This window comes from Bombus bifarius, unplaced genomic scaffold (genome assembly GCF_011952205.1).
Source record: "Bombus bifarius isolate JDL3187 unplaced genomic scaffold, Bbif_JDL3187 scf7180000008050, whole genome shotgun sequence".
Taxonomy (NCBI): domain Eukaryota; kingdom Metazoa; phylum Arthropoda; class Insecta; order Hymenoptera; family Apidae; genus Bombus; species Bombus bifarius.
In genome coordinates, this window is record NW_022884416.1 from 384,764 (window position 1) to 390,763 (window position 6,000).

Genomic DNA, 6,000 nt, shown 5'->3' on the forward strand with positions numbered 1-6,000 from the left:
CGATACAACATACCAACGCATGTGGACACGTGGGCAATTGCGTGCATACAACGTCTCTCACGCCGTACGCCCTATTGTACGTACGTGTTAAAGTGTTCAAGTAAAGGAAGCTCAGAAGAAAGATGAACAAAAACAGGTGCGTTTGTTTCTAAAAACCAAGTAAGTTGAGGATCCGGAGGATTTTTCCACGAAATCGCACATTTTTCGATAGTTTTCTTTATTATTGTAAAATAATTAATAATTAGCGATCAATTATAACGATCGATTTGGATGCAAATACAAAAAATGTCACGAATCGTCTATCCTGTGCGGAACCACGAATTAATTTCACCAGCTAAATATCGTAACGAGAACTCGTCTTTCAATATTTTTGATATTTTTGCGCTCAGCGTGTACGTTTACACTTTCAAATATCTCACAAGTATATAAAAATAGTCCACTTAATAAACCTACTAGTTAATAAAAGTAGATACATGAATATTCGCAATCCGATAAAACTCGCGTAATTTATAATTACCTTTTTGCACAAAGTTAACAACGATTGAGACTTTTGTACCTTACTGCATACGCGGCTGTAGAGACCTGTTGGTCGAATCGACACCGCGGCTATCGCAAAGAAAAATTCGCCAGGTGAAAATTACGAGCGGCTCTCGTAAAAGCTCGGCATAAATAACGTGGGGGGAGATCGTGACATAAGGGCAAAAGCGCGGTTTCAGTTCGAACCTGGAACAAAAGAAAAAGAGAGAGAATAGCGGTAGCTCGTCTCTTTAAACGTACCCCAGACCACCGTTCCTGTCGATCTCGATACGACTCTACGTTTAAGCTTTTTCCTCGATTTTATAAACCACCACCAGACGATTTCTTCGGCCGAAATAAATAACTATACGAAATAAATATCAAATATAGAATATTTGTAAAGTAGTACGATAAGTGGGAGAACTAAGTTTCTATGTATTTTATTTTTCACCCACGTAATTCTATTTACGTACAACCGTCGCTGCAAAGGGAAATTAAGACCTGAAAGTACATAAGTTACTCGCATCGAGTAAAGAACTCTCTTGCGAAAAGTTGGAAAATTTTGCCAAGGTCTGGTAGGACGTCTCTGACATTCATTTCGTAAAATACGCGAAAGGTTGGTCGGAAATTCTGGACCAGCCTTTGCTTGTCTAAAACCTGCTGGAATACGACATGACGACGTATACGTACATAAAATGTAGTACAGAAAATAATACGCGTCTTTCTTCGCAACTACGCGATACGATACCATTTTCGAACGTTCCAACCTGACAACTTTGTCTAAAACGACTTTCTTCCAACAAGTTCTACAGAATATTTATAAAGATAAAATAATAATGGAGTTAAGTGAAGCACGATAATTACTTTACGAATTCGTCAAAAGGTGCCGTGTTGGGACGCGACTGTTCCATAAATTTTTCTCCTCTTACAAGTCACCATTTTTCATACTCTATTCCCGAATCATTATCACTTTAAATATCCATCGACACGTTTTTCATATCTATTCTATCGTATTTCGTAAATATCCATTACGATTTTAAAAATCCATCGACGCATATTTTATATCAACACCGTTCGCGTTTCGCTTGATTCTATTTAAATATTTTTCCGCACGACGTTCTTCCAGCATTGTTATTTCACAAATCCAGCAAAAGTAGCCTTTATTCGGTGCTTCTAAACTCCTAGCTTCTACTATTCCGTCGACTTCCAAAGTATTTTTCTTACACGTTTCCCATCTCTTGCATCGATATCCACATTGGTCAACTGACAAACGCGACAAAATTTTGCGAAAATATTTTCCGTAACGGTTGATTTTAACGCTACTCGATTGTACAGCGTTCCCGACGATTACCCCTTCATTTCACTGTATACGTTTGAGATTCAGATGGAAGAAGATTATTTCTGTGCTAAAGATCATTGCCAAATTACGAAGAGCCTTGAAAAACATGCCATCCTCAGTGGAGAATCTGCGGAGGAAATGAACAATGCGCTAAGCGTAGAATTGGAGCTTCCTTATCGAGCAGCAATGTCAGAATTTATGGCGTATTATTCGGAATAATCGTAAATCATGGTGCAAGAGCGCAAAGGGACGATGAGAGGCTGACTGTTGAAAGCGAATCGTCGAAAAATATTCGTACGACCAGCGTTGTTGTACCGGTCTTCCCGTAAATCAGCCGGTTTTTCGACGTGGCCATCCGGCTTCTGTGCCTGTGCAGAAACCGCTGATCGATTCGTATTCGGTATTCGTATTCGTAATCGGCCAAAATCGACGTCGACTCCAAAGGGCAACAAAAAAAAAAAAAAAAAGGAAAAAAGAAAAAAGTTCATCCCACCGTAAAAGATTTTACTGCGGCGTATAAATATTACTGCTGCGTTCCTCTTGCGTAAGTATAGTCATTTTTTTGAGCCGCGAGCCGCCCGAAGAATGGGAAAGGGTTCGAAAGGTTTATCGTAACACGGTGTCGAAGGAATGTTGCTCCTTTTAGTTGCATCGCTCGTTCGTTTGTTTCCGATAATGCAAATACCAAAGTGAACGTTTGCGTCTAAATAATAAAAAAAAGCAGGAAAAATTCGTCTTACTGGTTTGGACGTGAACCTCGAGTTAACATTCAAAGTAGAAGGAAGAAGCGTGAGATCGATGGATCTCAATTGATCGGCGAACAGGCTAGATACAGCCTTGTGGTTTATCGAGTTAGGGGCTTCTAAACGTGGTCGGCGGTGAAGAAAAGTTCGCCTGGATAGTCGGCCAATCAGCAAATGGTGATCTCGGTTCGGACGTTAGTTCTTCCTTGTAGTACACACGATCGTACACGAGACTAGACTCACGATCGAGTTCACGGCAGTCGTGCATTCTCTCTGTTTATCGCTGTTCCACCTCCGCAAGCCTAATTACAGGGTTGTTTAGCGTTATCTAATCGATTTGCACGATCGTCTGCTGGAAAATCAAGGTAAAAACTGAATTCCGATATAAACGTCCAACGAGACCGTGCGAATTTCAATTTTAATCGTTATACTTTAATCGCGATACTTTATACCGATGTACTTGGTGACGTCGAAAGATGTTGTGCGTAAAATGAAACGAAATAAAGTGATTTCAGATTTTGCTGATCTATTGTGCCATGTGTATTGCGTTTGTGCTTGGTCGTTGGTGTCTTTCTCCGATATCTACGTATATTATATCTTTGAATACAAAGTCTTTTCGTTTAGCGATTCAAAGATGAGAGCTTGATAAGAGCGTTATTTCGTGTAATTACGAAACGAATTAAGTTTATTTTGCTTGGTACGTATATCGTTGTATCGCCGCATCTCTACAACGCACATGTATATCGTGTACTGTACCGATCTTGAATTGCATCCTTTGAAATAGCGAAAAAACGAATAGCGATTTCCATTGAAAACAAATAAATAAATATATACGCTAAAATTATATCTGTCATAATTTACGCAAGCGTAATATTCTATAACATGTATCTTAATATAAACATTCAAAAGTTTTCAGTATAACCGTATCGAGGAAAGGCTAAATATGTATACTTGTAGTATGAAAGTGGAAAGACAGGTTGGTTTCGCGATCTATCGACGAAGCGATCGATCCTGCTCCTCCACGTCGTTTCCCAACCAACTTGCAGATTCGATCGACGAAAGGATTCGCGTCGAGCACCTCCTACGAATTGCGTGGGCGTCGTTATCAGGCGGAAAGGGCCACGAATACGACTTTAAGTTAATATTGCTTCTCCGATAATGGATTAATTGCAAGTGGAACCGAGGATCAACTTCCTGCTTCGCGATATCTCTCGGCGAAAATAGAAATCGAGTACTTGCTCGTTATTACAGCAACGTAGAACTGAATCCCTGCTTAAATAAAACTACAAGTTTCTTACGGGCACGTCTCACTTTTCCAACGTATAACATGCAGTAAAAAATATCCGTGGTGGTTTAACTTTCGAAATTAGAAGATCTCTGGTTCTGAAATATTATCAAATAGACGAGTAAAAACGAGAAAACAGGGAGAAATGAATATTTCGAACAACCTCGTTTAAAGTCCACGCTTACGCTTTTACGCTTTAACATTTGCCTGTTGAAACAACTCGGTGAAAGAATTCGCTTCACGCTCTAAAATTCCATTTCTATTCTCGATTTCAAATTACGAATTCTTTCGAAAGTACAGAAATATGCTTAGAATCGTCGTTCAGCACACTATTCGGAAAGGATACGATTTAAAAAAATTCACAGCTGAATGCGCGCGTTTGAATAGGTGTTTTTTTCTTTTTGCAAGACAAGAGGGACTTGTTTGGCGAAAGGTCAAGATTCGTGACGACACCGTTATTACGCTTCCCGTTGTCGAACCACGAATTATCCGGTCACGGTCGCGTACGCGTAACATACGCTGAGCATTTTATCAGTGAAACTGGCTGGATGTTTGTATTATCTGGAGCGCGAATCGTCGTTCCTTTCCGCCTTCGTCGTGTTGCATCGTTGGCGGCCCCGTGCCGTGCCGTAGACACGCGCGCCAACGTTGCTCTCTTCCGTTCTACCCTTCCGCTTAAAAAGCTAATATACAAAACTATACACAGCACAACAGTGGGAATAAAACGAAACATACGTGCATGTATGTGTTGAGAAACTTGGGTTACACCAAAGTAATTCGTAAAGTTAATTATTCAAATTTTTTTAAACTATTTTATGGAAGGAGACCATAGAACTATATGCGATTAAGCGTAATTTCATTTCACTACAGGATAACGACGCGAAATATCGTTTCTCGGTACAGGGCTGACAATTACCACAAAACATAGCTACAAATTTCTTACAAGTCGTTACGTTCTTTCATGGTCTCGCAGCATGCGTCATTTATCTTAGATGTTTGCGCCTGCTTCCACCATACATTCTTCAATTCTCTATGCACCCTTAAATTCCAATTACAATTACAATTTCTTTACAAGATTACGAGTCGGTATAATCATTTGGAAAACACGATCAAACTACAGATAATGCTACATATGATGATTCCGTTTTACACGAGAGCCTACGTTTCATCCCATATTACACGTTGCAGCTTACAGCAGGATGAACCGATTGTTTTCTTATCTGAAACTCCCAAGGGAACGTTTCTATAGCAGCGTCGAATGTTTTCATTGCAAATATGGCACGGCCATCATCCAAAATCGACCACAAGATCGTTCTCACGTAGGACGAAATAAAGCGACCAATGCGAAAAACGAATATTCGGATAAACGTTGTTCCACGATATTCAAATACCGTCACTTGCTAAAGCATCAAAATCAGAAAATAAAAGTTCAAACATTCTGCTGCATACTATGTATATTTGTTTGGAATCTGGTAAAAGGTCGATCGATAATTTATCAACGTATTCACACGTTTACGAACAAGTGCATGTAACTTGGCTAAAATTCATACGTAATTTACATCAGGTTCTTTCAATTAAGGATACTAATGTTGAACATTGTCGTTCGAGTTTGCTATATTCGTTTCTTTTTACACGAGCACAGATACATACGTATAACGAGGAACGTATTATTATCATCGTAAAGAGATCAACTCGTTTGTAGATTTTGTAAAAACTCGTTGCTCTCGTAACCTTTGCATCCTATATCGATTGCATTCTAGCGTCACAAAAACGAATAAAGTATCGATCAAGTTACTATAGCGTATAAGTATTTCCAAATATAAAAGCAGATAAAACGAATTACAATGTAAAAAGTAGCGAAAAAAAAGTTAAAATGTAGCTACTTGAATCGTTTGTAAAAATCCTATTCCACGATGGAATAGTGCACAACTACGATATAACTTGCTTGGGATAATTTAACGATGAATCTATCGAAAAATGTAAAGCAATTTACATTTCTGCAAGTTCGTATAGCAAGTTAAATCGGCCTATTAATAACGCGTTAATAAATATGCTGATAAAATAAAAAATAGGATTGAGAGAAATAAGATCGAAGGATGTGAGAATTATCGGAAAAT